The sequence below is a fragment of the Marmota flaviventris genome, chromosome 11 (assembly GCF_047511675.1).
Source record: "Marmota flaviventris isolate mMarFla1 chromosome 11, mMarFla1.hap1, whole genome shotgun sequence".
NCBI classification, from domain to species: domain Eukaryota; kingdom Metazoa; phylum Chordata; class Mammalia; order Rodentia; family Sciuridae; genus Marmota; species Marmota flaviventris.
Window position 1 is genome coordinate 111,125,400 of NC_092508.1, and position 25,018 is coordinate 111,150,417.

General features: G+C 43.5%; 1 protein-coding gene across 6 annotated transcripts in view; it reads left to right on the forward strand.

Annotated features, from left to right (window-relative positions):
• Window positions 1-2,970: 2,970 nt before the first annotated feature.
• Mgat5 (alpha-1,6-mannosylglycoprotein 6-beta-N-acetylglucosaminyltransferase) overlaps window positions 2,971-25,018 on the forward strand; it is a 325,975-nt gene continuing 303,927 nt past the window's right edge. For all 6 annotated transcript variants that reach the window (XM_071619287.1, XM_027954040.2, XM_071619288.1 and 3 more), the window contains exon 1: window positions 2,971-3,100. The gene's annotated coding sequence lies outside the window, so the exon portion shown is untranslated. The remainder of the gene's footprint in view (window positions 3,101-25,018) is intronic.

Genomic DNA, 25,018 nt, shown 5'->3' on the forward strand with positions numbered 1-25,018 from the left:
AGATGATTCCTCCAGCCATTAAAGATAGTCAAAGTCCTAGGCAGGAAAAACATATCATTTGTGTATTTCAAAGAGAGCTGTTCCAAGACTGAGTCACATGGGACCCAGATTTTTAAGATTTACAAACAGAATTGTTGCTTATAATTTTTATACAATTTGAATAGATCAAGAAATGTGCTTTAGGAAAACTGCTTTAGAGTAGTTTCCACCCTAATTTTCATTTCTTACATGTTGTCTAATGTGGGCAGTATGGTGTAAAAGATTCTGGACTTTAGAGACATACAAACTTTGGTTTCAATTCTGGCTCTGATCTTTATCAATTGTGTCTATTGATGAATATATTATTTAACTTTTAAAGTCTTAGATGCTGTTTGTATCAAATGTGTACCATAAAATCTACTCGTAAATTATTATGAGGATAAATGTAACTCACATAGAGATGCTGAAAAACAATGGACTTGATTGTATGGACAGAGATGTTTTCTATGATTATAATTGGGCAATTATCTAACATAGAGTACCTGTGACAAGTATATGGGAAGACATGGAGCAACATAGAGAAGATTTAGCAATGCCAACAGACACTGTGGTATTGTTGTGAAAAATTCCTAACATCTCTCTTCTTTTAACCTAACACTTGTTGCTCACAAGTGGTATACTGTTTGAAAGAGATACCTGTTCACCAGGTATGACCTTGACCATCACTTGTCAAGGTTTTCACTATTGAAAGTCCACTGTGTTATTTTCTTCCTAAGTTTGTAACGAACCCTCTCTTGAAAGGACATGATCAAACAGATAACTCCATCCTAGTGAGCAACTTTATATCTACGAGCAGTGTCCTTTGGCAGTTATTAGTATAAAAAATTGCAATCCTAACTCTGTGGGAAAAAGCAATTGAGAAAGTGTTAATTTCTTCAAAGGTTTTGCAAGTATATTATTTATATAAAGAAGTAGACTATATAATACAAATATAGAAAATTCATATACATATAAAAATATGGATTTACACCGTTTTATTCTCTCTCTACATATACATATATTTTTTTGTAAAAAAAACTTTCTGAGAAAACCATCTGTAATAACCATAAAGTTTAAATGATTAATGTCTTTTAGAAATCTTTAGGCAACCAGGTGGTACAATTAACCACCCGTGGGAACTTGGCTTCTTAGCGAATCTGTAATGATTAGATCTGTACTATCCATATTCAGTACAGAAAGGCCTGGCCACCAGATGTCACCATTCTTCTATTTCCCTCCTGGTGCCTGAAGCAAGCTTGAGACATTATTTTCTTCCAAGGGACTGAGGGAAATACGTGCCTTGGGATTCCTGGGATTTCAACAAAAGGTCTTTTTCTTATGAAGAGGAATTGTCTTGTCCGTGAAGATTTCCTTGTGGTCCTTGAGCACTACTTGGACAATTCCTGACAGCTGAGGACCCAAGTGGCTGATATTGTGTGGCTCATCTGATGGGGAAGAATTCCAGTTATTTCTTCCAGGTTCAAGTTAAAGGGAAAACTGACCTGGTGCCTCAAACTCTCTGTGCAAGAGAGGCCACAGGGTGTGTTAAGGTCCTGGAGTCAGGAGACCTCCCTAACTGGGTGTGTGGTCCTGAGAAATTACTTAACAATATGAAGATGAATTGAATTGTTTCTAGAGTTTAAAATTTCTACAATCCTCTCTTTCTAAATGCTTCTGCTGAAAACCCTGAGCAGCAGGATGGGGTGATCTTAGTCCAAGAATGAAGACACCCAAGGAGGACAGGGAAATGGGATGGAGAAATCCTGTAGGGAAGGTCAGAGGAATTTAAACATAAACTCTTTCACCGTAACCTGAAGTAGTGTTAAAAAAACCTGGGACATGCTGGGATTACGAACCTTGTCATTTTCACCCCTTGGTAATTCACCAGCCCACTCTTCCTCCATTACAGATATGACTTAATATGGATCTGTAATGCTTAGTGAATGTAAGGCATTCTGTCTGGAGGTTCAGATTTAACATTTCATGCCCGTCGGTGTTCTTTGTGGTCCCTTCAGGGCATGGGATGTGTTTTATTTCTTTTTGAATTTACAACAGTATAATGGTTGGGTATATGTCCAGAGTGTTCATAAAATCAGGGGCAGGAAGCAGGGCAGAGAAAGAGGAACCAAATTCCTTATCTACGTGCCTACTATATGCCAGGTATTACTAAATACTTTACATTTATTTCATCTTCACAATAGCCTCATGAAGCTGTATTTATTATGTTCACAGATAAAGCAGCTGAATCTCAAATGGTTAAGTGGCTTGCACAAGGTCACAAAAACCAAGTGGCAGCAACTCTTACTGCCTCATTTAATCCATTCTACAAAGGAAGTAACTGAGCCTCAGGGCATTTATTAAAGTTGCCTGCACCACTAGACAGTTGAGCCTATAATCTCATCCTCATTGGATTTCACCGCTGGAAGTCCACAGGTCCTTACAGGCTTGGACTGCACCACTCTGGAGGATACATGGTCATATCAGCATTTGCACGCTGCCCCTAGAACATTATTTATGGCTACAATCGGTCTGGCTCTCTCTGGTCTCCCCTAGGGCTGCGGAATTGCGAGGCTGGAAGTCCTCCTCGACAGGGTTGAGAGTTTGCAGACAACCCCTGAAAAGCTGGGGCGTTCCGAATTGGCTGAGCGCTCCTCCGGGGAGGGCGGGGAGTTTGCCGAATGTCCCTGGCCGGAATCCCTGCCTCCGCGAGCCGCGAGCTCAGAAGCAGAGAGAAGTTGGAGAGGTCGGGTGGCAGAGGGTTTTAAGAAATCGCGGGCGGACTCCCTTGCCCTGGTCCACTGGACCCCAGAGGACTGTCTCTACTGCGCGTCGGCCGAGTGTGGACGCGCTGTGCGCGGCCCCGCCAGGGCTGGGAGTTTGCAGACCGTCCCTGCCGCGGCCCGCTCGGCGGCGGCCCTGCGGCTCAGCGGCGGCGGCGGCGGCGGCCCCGGGCGCGATCCAGCCCAGGTAGCCGCGCCGCAGGCTCCAGGCGCCGCGACCCCGCGCCCAGCTGCGCCTCGGGCCCTGTGGGCAGGGCGGCGGGAGGTGATCCCGGCTGCTGCTGCTGCTGCTCAACAAGAAGGTAAGAGCTGCTGGGTCGGTCGATCATGTCGGAGCTCGCCATCCCCGGGGCGGGGGGAGATGCACACAGCGGGGACCGCGGGGGGATCGGGGAGTCGCACAGGGGTGCGCTGGAGAACCTGCACCGGAGGCGGCACAGCCCCAGGCTTTGCCTGCAGCCTCTCCGGGGCTGCGTGGGTTCCCCGGCCGCAGCCGCTTTGCGGGACCCAGGAGTGCAGCCGGGGGGCGCGCCGTGAGTCTCCCACCTGCCCCGGGCAGCCCCTCCCAAGGGGAGAATGAAGCCCTCCAGGCCGCGGGTCGAGGAGGCTTGTAAGCTTTCCTTGGACCTGTCCAGAGGAGGCTCTGATGGCACAGGCTGGAGGCGAGCGGCCGGGAATGGCAGATGGGCGCTCGAACCTTGGAGGAGCCCGATGGGGTCATGCTGCAGGCGTGGGCCGTGCTGGAGTCCCGGGGACTCAGGCGCGCAGGGTGGGTTCGTCCATGGGCCAGTGGGGGAGAAGAAAGAGGGGGACTGGCCCCGGGCTCCTGGGGAGGAGGGAGGAGGCGAGCAGGCTCTCCGGGCCAGGAGATCAGGCAGGCCCTTCGGGCCCCAGGGCCCCTTGGGGACTAAGGGTTGGACCACAATCCGGCCAGAGCTCTGAGCGCGGCTGCCGGGTCGCTGAGGCTGAGGGAGCAAAGAGCCCACACCCGCGCACACACTCCCCAAGAGCATGCTCAGTGCGGTCTTGTGAACTTCCTGCCGAGTAGCGAGCAGCCCTGGCCCCCAGCTCCAAAAGTTGGGGGCGGGGGGTTGCGTGAGTGGGGAGCGCTGTGCCCTCCTGTCGCCCTTCTGTGCCCCTGGCGCCTGCCTGGCCTTTGCCGGGCTCCGGGTTCTGCTCTCTCTGGCCATCCCTGCGGTTGGGCACTGGGGCGTGGATGTCATTCCCTACTCCCCGAGGCCGTGTGGCCAGAGGCCTGGTGGCGCGGCTGTCTGCCAGGTGGATTCTCTCGCAATGCGCCCCTCGCGCGCACAGACCGGGAGCTGCAAGCAGGCTAGGTGGAAGGGGGTGTGTGAGCCTGGGGACGTTCGCGCGCGCACACTCGCTGTCACACACAAAGCCGCGCTTTTCTAGCCACCCTGTCGAAGAGCGAAGGGGTGGCGCTTGCATTGTCCAGCAGCGTTAAGAACAGCCAAGCATCTCTGGGCTGCACAGATAAGGTGATGCTTATGGTTTTCTGAGACGCTAGTGGAGGTCTAAGGCCCCATACTTCTGGCTGTGCCTGCCAGGACCCAACACTGGGAGGACGCCAATGTCTGTACCCGGCCCTGCTGGCCCGTTTAGGAAATGTTGGGCATTACTGGGGCTGTGAAGTTGGAAGGGAGGCAAACTGTTCCTGTGGGCTGGCAGCACATCTGTCAACAAAGTGTTAAGAGGAGGATCTTGTTCTAATGGTCTGTAAGTGGAGAGCAAGTTAATTAAACCCAAAGCTCCCCAGCTCTTTGTCAGGACCTGAGCGACTTGGTTGGTTATTACTTCTATCGCATCCCGGATATTGGCCTCTGTCACCCACATTTTGATTCTTGACGCGGGATCAGAACTCTTGTCTGATCCCAGAAAATAACAACCTGGGATAAACCATCTCAATTCATTCATCTGAAGGGATTTTTACTCCTTTCTTCTTTGCTATAAATTATTTTTGTTCTGATTGTTCAGGGCTGAGATGGACACCCTTAAATTTGTTTGACAGTATAGGATCAGAGTGAAGCTCCTCCTTTTAGAGGACTTTATAGTTTTCTCCAATTTTCAACTTAATGTACCTGTGATCAACGTGTTGAGGGGGGACCCCTGAAAATCAAGGTGGGAAGAGAGTGACCTTTTTGCCCTTTTAAGGAACTGAATAGAGGAAGGAAGTTGCTCTGCCAGCCTACTGTTTGTGGTGGAGCTGGGTGTCTGGAGATAGGGCTTGGGCATTTTCTTTCCTCTCCTTCCTTTTTTCCAGCCTGAACTTCTGGCTTTTGGACACTTGTGACTAGAATCACTAGGAGAAAGCGTCTATGGAGTTTTGCAGGGTTTGCAGCTACCCAAATGGCCACCAGTCAGTTGGTTTTAAGGTGAACTGCAATGTCAGGAGAGCTGCTAGGCTCTGCCCAGATCTGTCAGTGGTATCTGTGTGCTTCAGTCCCAGCTGCTGCAAAGCAGCTCACTAGCCTTTTGATCTCAGCAGTGTGCATTTCAAGTACTTTGTGTTTGGAAGTGTGAATACTGTACTCATTTATATATATACACACACATCCGTATACATTTTTATAAAGAAGCGTGTGCATATGTATGTGCATATGCAGTGTTCCTTGGGAGAATCTGGAAGCTGGAAGGGGCCTTAAGAGATCACAAGAATCAGGTTTTCTCCCTTCCCATTCAGTTTTCTCAATTTAAAAATAACCAACCACTCTTCTGCTCATCTGGTCTCCAAAGGCATTGAGATGCCAGAGTCCCCCCTGTGGCTCTAACTGGAGGTAGGGAGGGTGGGGAGTTGACTCCTCCCCTGAGAAGTATAGCTGCTCAGTACTTGTCCCAGACAGCAAACTGACATTTGACCTTTTCCTTATGTTCCACAGGTTTGGGGGTCCAAGTCACTGCAGGGTCACAATGGAATAAGTTTTGTCAGGAAAATCACAAAGAATAGTCATCAATACCCTCGGGGCTTGGAAGTGTGTACCCTCTCTCACTCTGTGATTATCCTGACTGGGATTTTAAGCGATTCCAAGAGGCTTAAAGAGCATCAGGGATTCATTTTCTTCTCTCTTGTCCTCCTGTTTGTCCTGTCCTCCTGGCTCTATGAGGGGTGGTGGGGGCTGGGTGGGGTGGCTGTCTATGTTGATGCTATTATAGTGAGTCTCAGGAAAGTGGTTCCTTCAGGTTTGTCTCTGGGGGGTTGCTATGGTGACTGACAGTTTGTAGAAGTATGTATCCTGGTGCCAGGTGAACAGGTGATGGATAGTTTAGACTGAAGGAAAGTATGTATGTTCCAGAATACAGGTACTTTAAAAAAAGGGAGGTAAAAATTTTATATTTCGTAGGGGCAGAATTGCCATGTAGGTGACAGTGGAGCATTTGGAACTTGTCAGTGCAGGTTTGACCAGGCTGCCTTTAAAGTTAATAATTGCTTTGAAGTATAGAGTCACTCCTAATAGTCCGAAGATGGCTATACTTTGAAATTTCTGTTGAAAATTCAGTAAAGATCTTCTCAACCCTTAAAGTTTTATAAAGTTTCTCAGCTAAGCTATTGTCTTGTATGCACTTTACAGCCTGTGTCCATATCACTAACACAAATGCATGTGTGACCCTGATGTTGTCTGTAAGTGCACTCAGTATATATCCAGTCTTTACCATGTGTCATGCATTCTGCTGTCGCCTAGTATGAAGATGTCCTTTCTCTGAATTACCTTCTCACTTTTAATTTATCTGACCTTCTCTTTCAGTGTGTTAATGCAAACTAATAGCTAATAGCTCTTGGAAAGCCGCCAAGGTGAGTCCCAGGAGCCTTTAGTACTGCGACCATGCTCTCAGCCGAGAGTGGGGACTTAAGCTGTGTTTGCCCATTTAGGCTATTTTATTTTTTCCATTGCCAGAATTATTGTACCTTTCTCTGACTTTGTTCTGTATGTTGTATGCATGCGTAAGAAGGGTTGAAGGAATCGACTCTCTTGCCTACACACACAGCCTTCTGGAATCAGAGCGGGGCCTTCCTCTTGGGGCTCCTTGTCTAGCCTCGAAAGTCTGGAGAGGCAAGAGGTATAAGCTATTGTGTCAGGTTTGGAGGGAGCCGTTCTCCTTGGAAATTGGCACTGTCTCTTTGTCACCTCCACTGCCAGGCCTGTGTTAATGCCTGCTGGACCTTGGCCCTGCTGAGAATGGAAAAGGAACTTTTCTCTACCCTATTGTCCATGAGCTCAGGGGTGAGGTGTAGCCCAAATATTTTATTACTAGTAAGAGTTCAGTATTGCTGTTTGCAATATACTTAAGAAGTCAGCCTTACAGTGTTATCCCTAGAATAACAAGAGCTCACTTGTTTGCTTCCTCTGTGGTTGTGACTGGCCCTGGAGGTGTACCAGTCCCTACTCCTGTCTGAGCTCCTTAGTGTTGTACTTCTGCACACGAACTGCTTATGGGTCCTGTCATGCTGGTATAAAATGCTTTTTATAAGTATCTCACACAGAAAAGTCTTCCACTCTGACAGTTCTGGTTCTTTTCTACATCTCTGTCCCTGCCATGGAAGTATGTCGTAATGGTGATTGTCACAAAGATTATATGTCTTGGTAGAAAAATGTCAAGAACAGGTAATCAAGAAAATAAGAATGATAATGATGAAAAAGATTTATCTTCCATAATTGACATTAGTCTACATGCTTCCTTTGTATTATCTCATTTAATCCTTATTACAACCCTGAAACATTTTGCTCCTAGTTTTTATACATAGAAAGACTGTAACATGGAGGGTCATGAAATCTATCCAAAGTCTTGAACAGCCTCAGAAGGCAGTGTGAGGATTTGAACCCAGAGCCCATGCTAGCTAGACCATGTCTAGTTACTAAGGCTGTCAAGGATGTCATATACTTAGCAGGGCCTCCTTTATAATCCCAACCAAGAAGTCTTAAGACACTTGGGGTTTGGAAGGGACAGCAGTGGAGTCCTTCTGGATCCCCTTCCTGTCTAGCTGAGGACACAGACCTGCAAATAGGTTGACAGACTTGCTTACCAGCAGGTGGAAGTGACAATGCTGAGCCTCAGCCCTGACCCTGGGTCCCCTGGGAACAATTGATATCAATGTGTGCCTGCTTTGTTTATAGAGATGTTCCGGGAAGAGAATGTGCTGGACTTTTGGGTCTTCCTAGAGTCCCCAAGTGGACTCACATCCAGCTTCACTTTGGAATATGGTGGGGGAGCAAATATGGGAGTGGCACAGTTCCTTCCCCTCCTGGGCTGGGGATACGTAGGTGATTTATGTCCTTTTGAGTGATGTGTTCTCTTCTTGCTTTTCCTGTGCAATTTGACATCTTGTTTTGCCAGGGATTGAACCCAGGGCCTTCCACATGCTAGGCATGTGGCACTCTACCACTGAGCTACATGCCCAAACTCCCCTTTCCACACATACTCTTTTTAAATTTTGTTTTGAGACAGGATCTTGCTAAGTTGCCCTGGCTGACCTTGTATTCACAGTCCTCTTGCCTCAGTCCCTGACATAGCTGGGATTACAAGTGAGTTGCTGGCATTACAGGTGTGTTCCACCCTAGCAGTCTGACATTTTAAGGATACTGTCTGGGCTGAACGTTATGTTTTACTCTTATTAATTAATTCTCTCAATGGGTCTTTGGGTTCCTGCTCCTCTAGGCATTGATTTTTCACCTTTAAGAGCACAGAGTGATGTGGCAGTGGTGTCAGAACTGTTCCTGAACCAACTAGTAAAGGTTGCCTGTGAAGGCAACCCCACAGTGTGGGGAATCCTAGAAAGAGCGCAGAGGCCCTGCAAGATGTTCCTCTGACCCCTGAGATCACCCACTTGGTGGAGTTTTGCTGCTGGGTCTACCAGTGGGCTCCATTTCCTTTCCTTCTGGTCCCTTCTTGTGTTTAGGAATGGATCAGGCATCAGTTCTCTCACCTGCTCCTGACTTCAAAATGTTTCTGCTCAATAAATAGAACTTAGCTGCTCAAGGGGTTTGGAGTTCCTTGAGTAGCTCTGTGGTTAGGTCCTACTCCAAGAGTTAAGTTCAGTCATGAAGACAAATGCAAATGTGAATACACGGAGTCAGCCTGTATGACCACTTTGGGCCTCAGGTTGGAAAGTAAGGGGGTTGAATGAACTCCAGAGATCTGTTCAGTGCTGATGTTGTCTGATCCTACACATCCTACACCTGTGACAAAAAGAGGTGTAGAATAAGCAAATTCCTTCAATGAATTAAAAAATAAAAATAAAAAAAGATTGAGAAAACATTCAAGTTACTTTTGTTCTTGTATAAACTCCCCTTAGCAGACAGTGAAATGCTTACCTAAGAACCAACCCTTTATTATCATTATCTTTTGGGATGTTTACTTTTATATGTTTAGAAATGAAAAGCCTTGGTCCTGACTCTCAGCTTAGAAATAACCTCCCTTCCTCTAGTGAAGCAGTATTTTTCCCTGGGGAAATTGAAGTCCAAAGACCAGAAGATGATCGGGCTCACAAAATTCTGTGGTTCTGTGCCACAGCATCCTGGGAAATGGGACTCTGCATTGACACAGCCACTAGCTGGGCCAAATCCTGTTTACATGACTTCTGTGTTTCCCTGTGAAGCAACTACATTTAAAGGATAAGGGTTTATATCAGTCTCCTTGCAGCTGATTTTTTTTTTTTTCTAGGCAATTTGTTATTTTCAACTCTGATTTTTTTTTAAATTTACTAGTATTCATAGCAATGAGTTTTCTAAATGACCAATTCTTTATGTTGCACATCTTCTTTAGGGAAGCACTTTCTGATGCCCCTGTTAATCTCATCTTTCATCTTTCTGTTTTCCTTTGGTACCTTTGTTAGTATTTCTGTTTGATATATTTCTGTCATTCCCTCTCTGTATATATATTTTTTTCTTTGGGTACTGGGGATGGAACCCAGGGGCACTTTAGCACTGTCTTTTTGTTGTTGTTTGTTTTTTTTTAATTTTGAAACAGGGTCTCACTAAATTGCAGAGGCTTGCCTTGAACTTGTGATCCTCCTACTTCAGCCTCACAGTCACTGGAATTGCAGGCCACACTACCACACCCAGCTTCTTCTACTATAATTTTTAGAGCTAGTAGAGGAAGAAGCAGCAAAATGTGTGTGTGTGGGGGGGCATGTACGGAAACGGGAGCTTTTTTCTATCTCCTCTCCTAGTAATGTACACTATGAGGTCTCTGCAGTCCTCTGTGAGACCCCTGCAACACAGTATCAGGCCTCTCTGTTGCTTTCCCTCTTTAATGCAATTTTCTAATCTCCCCTAAGAATGATACATCCTCCCCACTTCTCTTTGATTTTTAATCATTATGCTTGCTAGATGTAAAGGTGACATCCATTGTTAAGTGGGCAGTCTACCCTGTACATTGTTTCGTAGGTGCAAATGTCATTCTCTTGGGTAAATATGGTCACTTTTCTTCTATAAGTTCACCAGGCCTTATTTGTTATTCAAATGTTCAAAAACTCCCACAAGGGCAAATTTCCTCGCCCTAGACTTGTTCCAACAAAACAAAACAAAACAAAGCAACCCCCCCCAAAAAAAAACCAAAAAACAAAAACACATCTAACCCAAGAAATACACAGAGAAGAGTTTGGAATTCGAGTAGGCACAGACTGGGAGCTCATTGCCTGGTGTCAGGGCCTGGCATGCTGGAGTCACGAGAGAAGCCTGCTGGTGGGGCTGGTGAGTGAACTCCAACTCTGGCAGGTGAGGCCTCTGAGCTGGGCTGCTGTCACCCTGTGGGCTGGCTCTGTGCTCCTGAACCTAGCTTCTCATCTGTCAGATGACGTGTCACTCAGCTTCTCCTGTCCTGGGGGTGTGGGAGGTTTTACACCCACAAAACCTCCAGGGAACTCTAGCTTCTTTAATCTATCCTTACAAATATTCTTAGGTGTGTTCCTAATTTTAAGGTCCTATGTGATCTTTGTGCCTCTATAAAGTTCTGTTTTTCAAATCACTCTGTGGACTTTTTGTTGACATCTGCCTCATTCACAGTGCATATGATACATGGGCTCATGAAGATCAACAGATTTAAACTCTGTGTGTGTGTGTGTGTGTGTGTGTGTGTTTTAATACCTACCAGGGGTTATTACCTTATTGTCATCTACAAAACAGAAAGTGAGCAGTAAGTGTTGGAGTTCAGGTATGGAATAGCATCATATAAATGAAATCTCCAGAGTTTCTGTGGAAGACTTTATTAGTGAGGCCTTTCCACTAGTCATAAGTAGGGGTGCTTAGATGCTGAGGATGATGATTTTTATTGTTCTTTCCTATAAAGTGTACTAAAAGTACATGATATCGTGAGTTGCTATTTCTATCATATTGCCTTTTCTCCAGCTGCCCCTAAAACCAGAATCAGAAACGGCTTTCCATTTTTGATGCCATGTCTAGTTAATATTCTCCAAGTTCCAGAAATTCTTACCAGTCCTGTTGTTTCAAGAGGGACTTTTCTTTCCTTTTTCTTTCTTTCTTTCTTTTTTTTTTGGGGGGGGGGGTACTGGGGATGGAACCCAGGTGTGCTTAACCACTGAGCCCCATCCCCAGCCTTCTTTTGTATTTTATTTAGAAACAGGGTATCACTGAGTTGCTTAGGGCCTCGCTAAGTTGCTGAGGCTGGCTTTGAACTAGTGATCCTCCTGCCTCAGCCTACTCAGTGGCTGGGATTACAGGCTTGCACCACTGCACCTGGCTAAGAGAGACTTTTCTGCTTCCTCATTGTTAGATTACATCATCCTTGTATTGCTGCTGTAACAACCACAAACCCAGGAGCTTAAAGCAACACTCAGTCACTTTTAATTCTGTAGGTAAAAGCTCTAACAGGAGTCTCACCAGCTAGCATCCTTTCTGTTGGCTCCATGGGCAAATCCATTTCTTGCCTTTCCTAACTACTCGGGGTTGCCTGAATTCCCAGCTTGCGTCCCCTTCCTTCAGCACCACCAACCCTGAGCTGAGTCCTGTGCTCTGCCCCCATGCTGGTACTCTGGAGAGAGCTGAGAAAGGTTCTTTTCTTTTATGGATCCAAGTGATTAGATTAGACCAATCAGGATAATCCATGGTAATCACCCCATCTGAAGGTCCTTAATTTAATCACATCTGCCTTGTAGGGTAATATGATCATAGGTTCCAGGGATTCTGTTATGAATATCTTCGGGGGACATGTTTGTGCTTACCACAGTCCTCAAAATTCTTTGAAAGGAAACGATTCTTTACCCTTTATGAAAACTAGCTTTTTGTGAGTGTGTGTGTGTGTGTGTGTGTGTGAAGGTGTTTAACTGTTATAGAAAATCTACCTGTTTCCTCATTCCTCTTTTTGAACATAGTCACACCAACTATTTGCAAAGCATTTTAGTATCTAAATAAATTTTGAGTTCTGCTAAGGCCAGAGAGAGAGCCAAGTACTCTTACATGTCACATAGTATGTAAATGTCCCTGAACCTTTTATTATAATGAGTAAACGGAGGAGTGAAGCAAACTTGTTCAGGGTCACATAGCCAGAAGTGGAAGAGCCAGGTTACAAAAGCCTGCGTTTTAAAGCTGTTCATTCTTTTCATTCTGCTTTTCTGCCTTACAAGTGATTATGAACAAACATAATGAGCAATAGTAATGGAAAAACCTGAAATAATGTCAGATCTCTCTGCTTCTGCCAAGGTGATAATAAACAATAAATATCACTGGTGGTAGATTGATTGCACTAATGGCTCTGATTAATGGCCTGTCTATAACCACATTCTTCCCCCAGTAGCTTTGTAGTTCTGCTTCCTTCCCGTTCCCCACCCCTGGTATTGGTTATGTGACTTGCTTTGGCCAATGGAATGTTAGCAAATACTGTGTATAAACAGTTTTAAGAGCTCCTATGTGTTTCTGATTGGCTTTGTCAGTACTGGGTTTGTTCTTAGATCTCTGCCCCTACCATGAAAATATGCCCAGACTAGCCCAGTGGGGTGAGCCAGGATATGCCAGCTGATTCCATCCTAGACTATCCAGCTTCTTTCTGACCCATCAGCTGCTCACAGTCTCCTGAGCATGTCTGGCCTAGATCAGCTCAGCCTGGCCTGTGTCAGCAGAATCACCCGTCTAACCTGTACCTTTATGTACAAACATGTTTGTTTTAAGCCACTGAGTTATGGAGAAATTTGCAACAGTTGATACACAGCTCTTATTAGATATTTGAAAAACATGAGAAGTAATTTTAGTGTCCTCTGGAAGATCATTTTGTATTAGTTGTAACTAATTAATATTTCTTTTAAGATTATAATTTTAGCTGAATGAATGTCCCATGATATCTGCTCTTTCCCTGTTTTTAGCACAACATTAAAGTTCTTTAAATTCTCACCAGTTTCACTCAGAAGCAGACTCTGTTCTTGAACAGTTAAGAAAGATTTTTTTTTTTACTCCATATGCTATTATTTTTTAAAATATATTTTTATGTGGTACTGAGGATCGAATCCAGTGCCTCACATGTGCTAGGTGAGCATTCTACCACTGAGCCACAACCCCAGCCTCAACAATGTATTTTTTTTTTCAAATCTTCTATTCTGTCAGCTTTTGATTTGAATCTATAGTAATAACATATATTGACTCAGAATTCACATATGTAACAGCAAGTAAAGTTTTACGAAACAGTACTTATCTTTATTAGTATGATGTCCTCCAATATTTTCTATTCTCTTTTTATTGCTTTTAAAAAAAATGCTGGTCAAGGATCAGGAGACTATGACCAGCTGCCCCTGTTGTAAATAAAGTTTTATTGGAATGGGGCCCTCCCATTGTTCTTGTATTGCTTATGACTGCTTTCACTTGACATTGGCAGAGATGAGTCATGGTGACCTTGCCTGAAGTGCCTGATTTATTTTCTGACCTTTGAAGGAAAACTTTTCTGACTCTTGCACTGGGATGATTTTATAATCTCTCAGTTGGTTGTGACTCTCCATTTGGAAGTGACCCTGGGTACTTCTAATATACTATAGATACAGAATACTAACCCATCTCCCATGCCATACTCAAACTTTTTCTATTTACTTAGACCCAGCAGTTAAAATTTGCTATTTAACATTATACCTGATTGGCTTGCTTAGGAAACTTTTCAAGCATTTCTGAAGTGTTTGATTATAAGTAGTGTTGTGCCTCCCCCTTTTAATTTAAATAAGGCTTTCTAGTGGAAACTAATTGGAATTAAAATGGACACAAATTCCATTCAAGTGCTAGTTATTTATTCATTAGATTCCAGCAGGGCCTTTTTTTTGTGTGTGTGTGTGATATAATGGAGTCCATTAGTGGAAGAGGTAGAGAAACAGTGATCCTGCCTTCTTTTAAGAACATCTCTGGCAAGTGGTCCTTATTGCCACATTTCTGAATTAGGGTGGTAGTATTTCTGAGCATAATACAATTTAGAGACATTAAATTATGAACTTTTGCAGCTGAACAGATTTTAGGAAAAAAAATTTTTTTTCACTCAGACCTAATTGGGCCCTTAAAGGACAACTTTCTTTAATACCTACATTTTCCAAGCCTGTTAGGAAGGACGACATGGTTATTTATGTTGTGTGGCTCATGGAATTGATGAGCAAGAGCTGAGGCAGAAAAGACTTCAGATTGATCTGGATATGTCTTTTTAGAATCTGAAATGCCAGATGAAGAGTGGCCACTGACTCATTTCTTTTATTGGCAGTGAGGGTAGAATCAAAATGGATGAGGTTTGACGATAGCATGAAAAGCTTAGCTAAGATCTGAGGGACCTTCCTCAAGAAACATAGCTTCTTTGACAGCGGAGTAAGTTCCCTTGAGCATTTTTGTTGTTGCTGCTGCCCCCTTAGTTCAGGTGGGTGGCTTTCCCTCCAGGTGGCTGGGTGTGTATAATTAATAAGGATTCTTCTGGGCACCAGCAGTAGAAACCTGTTGGAGCTTGTTGCAGCCAAAGTGGAGAATTCACATCAGGGACTGGGAGAGGTTCCAGGAGCCACCTGCATCCTGGGATCTAGGCTCCTCCTGTTTCCATCTGCCTGGCTGCTTATTTTCTCTCCCTACTATATTCCGCTTTTCTTGTCCCAAGGGCAGAACTCTGGGTAAAGGTACCTGCTATACAAGTCTAAGCTTTCTCTTGTAGTGCCTGCCCCAGTCACCTAGGGAGTGTCCTCTTTGTGCCAGCTTGAAATCACTCAGAGGTAGGCAGGGGTGGGACCTAAAGATAGGACTCTGGTCTAGCCTCAGACCCAACAGTGTGGTTATAGGCATTTCAGAAATGTGGGGGGGCAATTTTCACTGTCACTCATTGAGAATTGCTATAGCACTTATTGGGTGAGGATCAGGAGTGCTGTGTTAGTCAGCTTTTTATCACTCTGACCAAAATACCTGACAAGAACAACTTAAGAGGAGGAGAAGTTGGTTTGGGGCACATGGCTTCAGAGGTCTCAGTTCATGTCAGCCAGCTCTGAGATAGAAATATTATGGCATAAGGGATGGTATAGGAAAGCTGTTAAACTCGTGGCAGATGGAAAGCTGGGAGAGATGGGTTGGGGGAGACGAAGATGATGGGACCACAGATAGACTAAACCCAGGGCATGACCCCCAGTGACCTACTTCCATCCATTTGATGGATTACTTCACTGATCAAATGGTTTAATCCACTGATGAAGTCAGAGTCCTCATTATCTAGTCATTGCCTAAAAATCTACCTTTGAACCTTCCTGCATTGAGGACCATGCTTTTAACACATGAGGTTTTTTGGGGACATTCCAGATCCAAACCATTATAGATGTAAAACATCTATGTGGGAAGAACATTCTTGTGCCACAAGCTGTATGCTACAACTAGGTTATCATGGGCAAGCAAACCTCAATCTATACCTAACTTCCATATAAACATCATTTTTGTACATTTTAAAAAGGCATTGACTTTTCTAGTCAATGAAGAAAAAGATTGCTCCCTGTTTTGTTGGGGAAGTTACCCTTGGAGATTCATACCACCCATATAGCATTACCTCATCTGCGATGATTTTATAACCTCTCAGTTGGTTGTGACTCTCCATTTCACATTTACATTTGGATCTGACCCCCCCCCCCTTTTTAACATAAAGTGCAGGCATCTAACAATGCTATTATGGCTACTAGAGTAATCCTGCCCAACTAATTCCATATTGAAATACATCAGGTTTGTCATAAGTTACTTTTATTCCCGTTTATGTTATTCTTATGGCATTCAGCAAGTATGTTTGAAACTATGTCTAGATAGTTTATGTAATAATTTGACTTTAGACAGTAAAGGAGTATTGGAAATTTGCTATAAGCTGGAGGCTTTGGGGTCCCATAGGTTTCAGTGCTAGGGGAGATGGTTTATAAAATAACTTTTCCCTTCTAGTCCAATACTTCAGCTGAATTACTACTGCTAACGTTAAGCATTTTAAAAAACAACCTGTGACCCATACATTGAATGCATCAGTAAAAAGGAATATAGATGTTGGTCCCAGTCATACTGCTCCTCTCCCAGTCACACATACATGTGGTAGACTCTCCTTGGTGCAGACCTTCTGCTCTCCCACATATGTGGTTTAATTGTTCTTTTTGGACAAAGGCTCCCTTGTGGGTATTTTCATTATTCTGGAAAGACCACAGGAATGGGAGGTTATATTAGTCCACATTGTGCTGCTACAACAAAAATACCTGATGATTGGTAATGTATAAAGAGGATTTGATTCACATTTCTGGTGGCTGCAAAGTCTAAATAGCATGGTTCCAGCATTTGGTGAGGATCCCCTGAGTGCATCAAAACGTGGCAGATGGTATCACACAGTGAGAGCACATGGTGGGAGTGTGTGAGAGAGCTCACATGATGGAAAAGGAAGCAAGAGAGTGTGAGCTGAGAAAGCCAAACTCACTTTTGAGCCAAACTCACACAACCCATTCTCATGGGAAGGAATCCAGTCCTATGAGACCTGACCACTCTTTTGAGATAGCATGAATCCATTCACTGGGGTAGAGCCTCCTCTTACTTTTCACTAGGCTCCTCCTTCACTGTTCATTTCTACCACTTGGACAGTGGGGGGGACAAACCATTGTGAAATCATAGCAAGGATTAAATCAGATTATCACATGACTTTTCACATGAGCCCACTGCAAGTGTTCAGGGAGATCTGTGAGCTTTCGTGGCAAGTTTGATGTTTACTAATTTGTAGCAAAATTTAGCAAGTCCTTCATTTGTTGTTGTTGTTTTTCCATACTGGGGTTTGAACCCAGGGACACTTTGCTACTGAGCTACATCCCCGGTTCTCTTATTAAGACTGGGTCTCCTCAAATTGCTGAGGCTGGCCTTGAATTTGTGATCCTCCTGCCTCAACCTCCCAAGTCTCTGGGATTATAGGTAGGCACCACTGCACCCTGCTGCAATTCTTTCACCTTTAAATGTTAGCCTCAAATTGCTGCAGTATGAGTGTTATTTGTGACTTTTTCACCAATAGATATCCAATATTTTGATTTCACACTCTACATGGTTAGCAGATATCTTAAAATATCAATACTCATCGCCACTTGGAAATTATAGTGGTTGTTAAACCTGCTGCTAGACAGTGTTATTTAATGTGCTAAATAAACACGTATATGTATTACTATATCATAATTTAAAAAATATTTTGTCAACTTTTTAAATATAATTGATTTCCTCTTGAGATCCTATGTATTTTATGCATTGAAAAAAATCCTTCTGTGAGGGGGTCCATATGCCTCTTCAGTCTTCTGGGGGGGGGTGTGTGGTATAGAAATTGTAGAGCATTGTGAAACATTCAGGGTACATACAGCCTGCTGCTCCCCTGTCCCTCCCTGTCACCAGGAGTCCTTCTCTTCCTTGGCTTTCCCCAAGGCTGTCAGACAAGGGTTTGGAGTGGGTGTGAGCTTATCTCCACCTGGCTAGTTTTCTTCTTAGACTTGGTCAACCAGTTGAACTATATCTGTGACTCACTCTTCTGTCATATTTTGAGGAGGCAAGTTTGTTAGAACATTCCCTTGGTGAAATTGTCAAGTTGTATAAGGTACATGAAGCATTTACTTAAAAACATACTGATTATGTGAATCCTAACCAGAAGTGTGATTTCTGCTTCAGTTTTTCAAGGGGAGAAAAAACCAGACATTTATTTCTTCATATGCTTCAAAGTTACATAATAACCAACACAACTGTAAGAAGTTACTCTGTTTTGCAGATGGCTCCCTGCCTGTGAGTGTGTGTAGGGGGTTGTGTGTGTATGGCTTATGTGGGAGAAGAATGTTCTCTAGAAATTAGGACTCAGGGTAGAGGTAGACAGCTCCATAGGTATGTACTTGACTTGGTTGCTAATTTGCTACCCAGTGAGTCCAGCTTGCAAGGTGCTGTGCTGCAGCTATAACTGGATTTCTGGAGTGCTGTCAGCCCTTTTCTGTTTCTGGAAACTTCTGCTGATAGGAAGTGACTTTGTCAGAATAGCTTTCTGCACTGTTTCTCGATGTCCTCCAGACACAAAGCTATTGTTGTAATGCCATGAGCATCTTTTTCTTCTTATAGCGCCTAAGTCTGTGATTAGAGCATGAAAATGCTGAACATTTCCTTTCTAATTCTTTAGAAGTTATGGTAGGCAAGGACCTTCACATATTCAACACAAATACCTTGGACAATCATATTAAATGATAATGGGAAGAATAACTTTCCATTCTTTGTTTCCAAAAATATTATGCTGAAGATTGGGATTAAATAGTCTCATGATTTTTTTTCTTCATTTTTCTATGGATCTAGTTATTACTCACATTTCTCCTTGAGTATAAACCACCTCTTAAAGAAGTGGAAATTGTTACTATTCATTTGAAATAGGGAGAACATATGTGTATTTAACAAGCTTAGCAATGAAGTGACAGCATCTCATCTCATCTCTCTCTCTCTCTCTGTAAGTGGTAATAACAAAATTCTATTGTTTTCTGGACCCACTGATTGATAGTACAGATTCATGTTTGAGACTGTGAATATGATTAGGCCTCATTATTAAAGTGCGGTATCTAAGATCCTTTTTTTTTTAAAAAAAAAAACAAGCTGTTCTTCCATGGGATCTATATGGCCAGCTGTTTTTGGCTTAAGAAAGCAAGAAACTCACCACAGTCAATTGACTAACAGGTGGTAATCACACTTATTTCAAAGGACCTCTTAGCCTTCTGTATTCTGTACCACATTCACTTAGCCTGTTTTATAGAGGTTTGATTTGGGTTGTCTTGATCTTAACCCCACCTTTGTAGATTGAGTAAATAAAATCCCAGAAGATCTAGAATGTAGGCATTTAAATATCCATGAATGAGTCATCTCCTAGTCAGGTGGATGATGGAATTAATGTGCAGCTGTGGACACAGATCTCATTCCTATTTTATAGATATTATCGCAATAAAAAGTGGGAAATACAGGTTCTATATTCAACCTGCCCGGAAGAGGTGAGTCCATGATGTATATGGATAAACACTTTCTCCTGAGAGCTGACCTTTTGGGCATGGAAACTGGTATTCTGGACACTCTGGAAACAAGCCTTGTGCACATTGTCTGATTTCATGCTTGTGACAGTTAGATTCCCTTGTTTTCATTGAATAAACTTGAGACCGTGTGAAGAGTCTTATCTGCAGTAACTCCAATAATAAGCAAGGTGACCACATAATTTATCATTGAAACCTGGACTCTTTAAGAGGTAACAGTAGTGCTATTAATGTTTAGGCTAAGATGATAACAAACATAAAAGGATGTAGGATCCCCTGCAAATCAGGTGCTGATTGGGGGTTCAATGCAGATCTCTGATTCTAAAGCCTGCCTGTTCTCCATCACAGGCTGTTGACTCAAGCCACCCATCTACAAATGAATTCATGTGGTGCATGTCAAATGCCCTTCTGAGGATGAGTCCTGTTCTAGGTGTTGAGCCAAAGAAAAACACCCCTAAGCTAGGTAAAAGGTTTTTGGCAAGAGAAAGATGTGCTAGAGGTCTTTCGTGTAGAAAGTGTTTTATCAAGAAGGCAGGTGATTTTTCTTTTCCTAAAATAAATGGTTTTTCATTTATTTTTTAAAAGAACAGATCTGCCTTAGCATTTACAAGAAAAACAAAGTAAGACTCCTAACATCTCATATTCAGGGCAAACATCTTCATAGCCAGTAGCTAAGACAGTGACATTTGGTTGTCCCTTGGTGTCCAGAAGTTATTTTTCCAGCACCCAAAACATAAAGTAGCATAGTGTCTACATCTCACCTATACACATCCTCTCCATGCTTGAAATCATCTCTAGATTACTCATAAAACCTAATACTATGTAAATATTATGTAAGTAGTTGTTATATGGTATTATTTGGGGAATAAGAACAAGAAAAAAAGTCTACATGTGTTCAGTACAGAAATTTTTTTTTTTTCCAAAAAATTTTTTTTTTCTGAGTGGCTGAGACTTGAACCCAGGGCTTCATGCTTTCCTGCTGAGCTATACCCCCAGCCCTTTTTTCAAATATTTTGTATTATGGATGATTGAATCCACAGATGTGGAACCCAAGGATTTGGATTGTAGTAAATTCTTCAGTACTAAGGCATGTACATACAAATTTACCATCCACTTTTAGCACTGTGTCCATGGCTGTTATTGTCAAGGCAAATTTGTGTGGTATAATCATTTCTAAGAGATGTAGTCTAAAAATCCCAGCCCTTCAATGTAACTACATTCCCCGTCTTGCCCCACTCAGGCTTGTGATGAGCTTTGTGCTCCCGTGAGTGTCAGACATGTGCATGAGAACTCAACAGAGGCTCAGCCTTAAAGATACATGAAGTGCAAGGCTCTTATAAATGCCATTATAACCCAACCATGGAAAGTAATCAAGAGCTTTATGCAGCACACCAGGATTTATTTGTTCACAGTGTTAAGTTCACTGGCTGCCTTCTAAGCCTATGGAAGTGTCCAAGCAGAAGTTTCAGAGTAGAGCAGTTCTGTAAATACCACAGCCTGAAAAAATAAAAGTCCTGTTGGAATGCCACTTGTCATCAGTCTGCAGTGCCAAAGTGACAGGCCATGTAGAGGCCACTTCTGGGAAGCTAGAGCGAAGGGGTGGATGTGCGATATTTATGTACGTGGTTGGAACTTTAGGATACAGTTTTGAACTGAGAGCCATTACTTGCCCTTTGTTGTATATCTAGATTAATGTGGGATCTGCATGTGTGTGATATGCAGGAAGTCCTGGGTTCAAGCCTCAGCCATTTAGAAAAAACTTTTTGGGAAAAATAGAGTTTCTGTCCCAAACATGTGTACACTTTTTTTCTTGTTCTTATTCCCCAAACAATACCATACAACAACTATTTAGGAATCTTGGAGTATCTAAAACATCTGAATCCCAGGGTAGCAAAATGTAACTTTCTGGTGATGAAGAAAAATCTCCCTCCCATTGGGAGTGATCAGGGAGTCCTGAAGGGGGACCGGAAGGCTCAGGGATTGCACCTGCCCCATGCTTCGTTTGAGCCATATCATGAAGAGCATACCCATATCTGGTTCACTTTGTGAAAGGGTAGACATTTCTTTGGAAGAATGAGAACCCCCAACCATAAGACAGGCAGAAAAACAAAACTAGGTTGGAGGAGAGCCATGAGAAAGGGAAGCAAGGGGAGAAAAGAGCGTGTGGGTGGTGAGCAGCAGCCATTAAAGAGGGAGATGGAAGATGTAAAATGGCTGGGCTGCTGGGGGTGACGTGAAGCTGCTTGGATTAGGCCACCACAAGACACCTACCAGGAAGTCAGGAGATTTGGAGGCTGGTCCCTATGACTAACTTTTTAGCTGGTGAGCCTCTGTCTCTTTCGCCAAAGTGGGTGGGTTGGGTCAGATGTTATCCTGTGTGACTTTAAGCTCTGAAAGTCTTTGGTGCCAAGCCAATAAACTATTCTTGAAGGGCTCTCCAAGACCTGGCTGGCTCCATAAACATTTACCAAGGGCTTATACTTAAGACACTGGCACAAAGGCGATTACAGCTCCAGAATCCCCATCCAGGGTGGGACCCCGCCATAAATGCTTCCCATTGCTCCAACTACAGGAAGAATAACTAACTCTTAGAAAGCAGGCATGATGTACTAGACAGTTTTATGGATCCTTTCTGTCAATTTACATCTCTTAGCTCTCAATCTTAACAAAAAATGAAAGTAGTAGTTAGGCCCTGCTGTTCTAATTTTACACATGAGGAAACTAAGGCATTTAGAGGTGAACTAACATACCCCACGTTTCATAGCTAACAAGTGGTGAAGACAGGATTTCAACTCAGGGAGCCTGTATAGTTGCTAGGGAAGGCATGTGGTGGTTACACATTTCTTTCTGTCTACACTGCTGTATTGTTAGCTGAGGGCAGTGAGTTTGTCTGCCTTGTTAGCTATTTTATTCCTTTCAAGAGCTGAGTTCAACAAAACCTTCAGGATGTTTTTGGTGAATAGATGAATATATGGGTAGGTGGGTGGGTGGATGAGTGGATGCATAGATGGAGAAGATAAACAGGGTCTTTAAAGAACTTACAGTCTAAAGAGGAACACAGACCCATAAGATGCTAGTGTCAGTGAGTTTCATGCAAGAAGGGTACTTAGTACTTAGTCTGATCCACGGCATCAGAGAAGGCTTCAACTGAGCATGAGATGGGTGCAGAATCTGGCAGACTCTGGTGGAAAGGCATTGCACCAGAGGGGGCTGTGTGGGCTGATTTTAGCACTGCCTTGAGCTGTCAGCATTCCCAGAGCACCTCATAGATGGGATACATTAGGGACAGCCTTCCCTGGGAAGGCATTTGGGCTTGATCCTGAGAACAGTGGAGGGTAGGCACCTGCAAAAATTTAAGGAGGAGTGTGGCTTGGGCAGATTTGGATTTTGGATGGTGTTCTGGCCACTGTATGCAAAACAGGGTACAGAATACCATGGGACAGGAAGGGCAGGCTGATGTCTTGGTGAGAGATCATGGAAAACTCAAGTCAGGAGGGGAAAGGGTGGCAGGCAGGGAGGTGGTGAGAAGTGCAAGGGCAGGATGATTCTTAATTCAGGGAACACTTTATTCAAGGCACTCTCGGGGTGCTAATGTGTGCAAAGGTGTTCCCATGTAGGTGCAGAACCGAGGCCAGAAGTAAAGACCAGAATAAATGGGGGGGGGGGTGGTTTGAGGCCTTGCCAGCATCAGGTAGCAGTGAAAGCCAGGAGAGTGGATGATATCACCTTAAAAAAGTGTTACCCTGGAAGAGCCAGTCCTTTGAAAAATTCTTGCACTTATAGGCTACATTGAAAAGAAGTTGGCCGCCAAAGTTGAAAAATGGCTGCTAAAGTAGCCATTCCTGAGCAAGCAGGGCCAAGGGTTTTATGAGACAGGTAATCCTGACCCTGGTGATAACATTTTTGAACCCTCACTGTATGCCTCACACATTTTTTTGAGCATTTCGGGTACTCGGTATACTCATCTACTCTTCAAAAAGACCCAATGAGGGGGCTGGGGTTTTGGCTCAGTGGCAGAGAGCTTGCTTTGCACATGTGAGATACTGGGTTCCATCCTCAGCACCACATAAAAATAAACAAACAAAATAAAGATATTGTGTCCATCTATAATTTAAAAATTAAAAAAAAAGACCCAATGTAAGTGGTGTTCTGATTCCCATTTTACAGATAAGAAAATTGAGAAGGCATGGAGACACTTCATCACCAGTTATCCATGGTCACATACATCATTTGACCAGACGTACCGGGGAGATATGGTGGTGTTGTTTGGATATGAGGCGTTCCCCCAAAACTCTTGTGTTAATACAGGACTGTTCAGAGGTGAAATGATTAGATTATGAGGAGCTGTAACCTAATCAGTGGATTGATTCATTCAAAGAATGAGTAATTTGAATGGATTACTGGCTGCTAACTGTAGGCAGGTGGGGCGTGGCTGGAGGAAATGGGTCATTATGGGTGTAATTTGGGGATTGTATTTTATACCTGGATACTGGAACTCTCTGCTTCCTGGCTGTCATGTACTAAGCAGCTTTTTTTTTTTTTTTTTTTTTTTTTTTTTAACCATGCCCTTCAGCCATGATGTTTTCATTTTGGGCTCAGAGCAATGGATTTGGCTGACCAGGGACTGAACCTCTGAAGCTGGGAGGTTGGAATGAACTTTTGCTCCTCTTTCTGGTCAGGTATTTTTGTCACAATGATGAAAAGCTGACTAACACATAAGGCCTTCGAGTTTTTATTGCTTTTGTCCATTTGGAAATCTTTGAGGACCTTCCCAAATTCTGCTGAATGAATCAGAGGCTGAGAAGGGAAGGAAGGTGTTGGACCTGTACTGACAAGAGGAAGAAGGTCAAAGGAAGTATGGGTTTGTTTTTTAAGGGGTCAGAGAATTGCTCATAGGCAAGACCAGTTCACAGGGAGATTTCCAAGGCATAGGCAGGAGGGGGCTGGGCATTTCCGGACAGTTGTGAGACTCGGACCAAAAACACTGAAGAGAGAGAGACTGGAGGAACAAAGCAGGAAGGGCAGAGCTGTTTCAGAATTGGAGAGGGCATTGCTGACTCCATTGATATAAAATGCCCAGGAAAGATAAATCCATACACAGGAAACAGATGAGTGTCATTCCTGGGCCTGGGGAGGAAGACTAGGTTCAGGGTTTCTGTTTAGGGCAATAGAAATGTTTGAAACTAAACAGAGGGGATGGTTGTACAACAAGGTGAATGTACGACATGCTACTGAATTGTACACTTTCTTTTTTATTGGTATTGAGGATGGAACCAAGAGCCTCATGCATGCCAGGCACATGCTCTACCATTGAGCTGAGCATCCACCCACCATCTGAATTATACATTTCTAAGTATGTTATTTGAATTTTAATGCAAATATTTTTTTAAAAAATTGGAGAAAGCAGAGGTGAGCAGGGAGTGAGGTGGGCCCTACCTCTGCCCATGCTTGCTCCCTATTTTGTAAAGATGTGTATTCTCAGCATTGCCTAGTCCCTGGTACTTTCTTGCTTATGGAGAGGAAGCACTGTGAGATTTGGTCCTGTCTGGAATGCTGAGCATACAGTGTGTGCTCAGAGAATGTTTTAACACACAAGAGAATGGGGGAGGTAGGGCAATGAGAAAGGTCCATTAATTAGCAGGTGGGAGGAAGGAAGGTAGTGCATGTTCTAAAGCTTGGCTGAGGAGGAAGGGAAATGGAGTTGGCTGAGGACAAGAAAAGTCCTGAATTA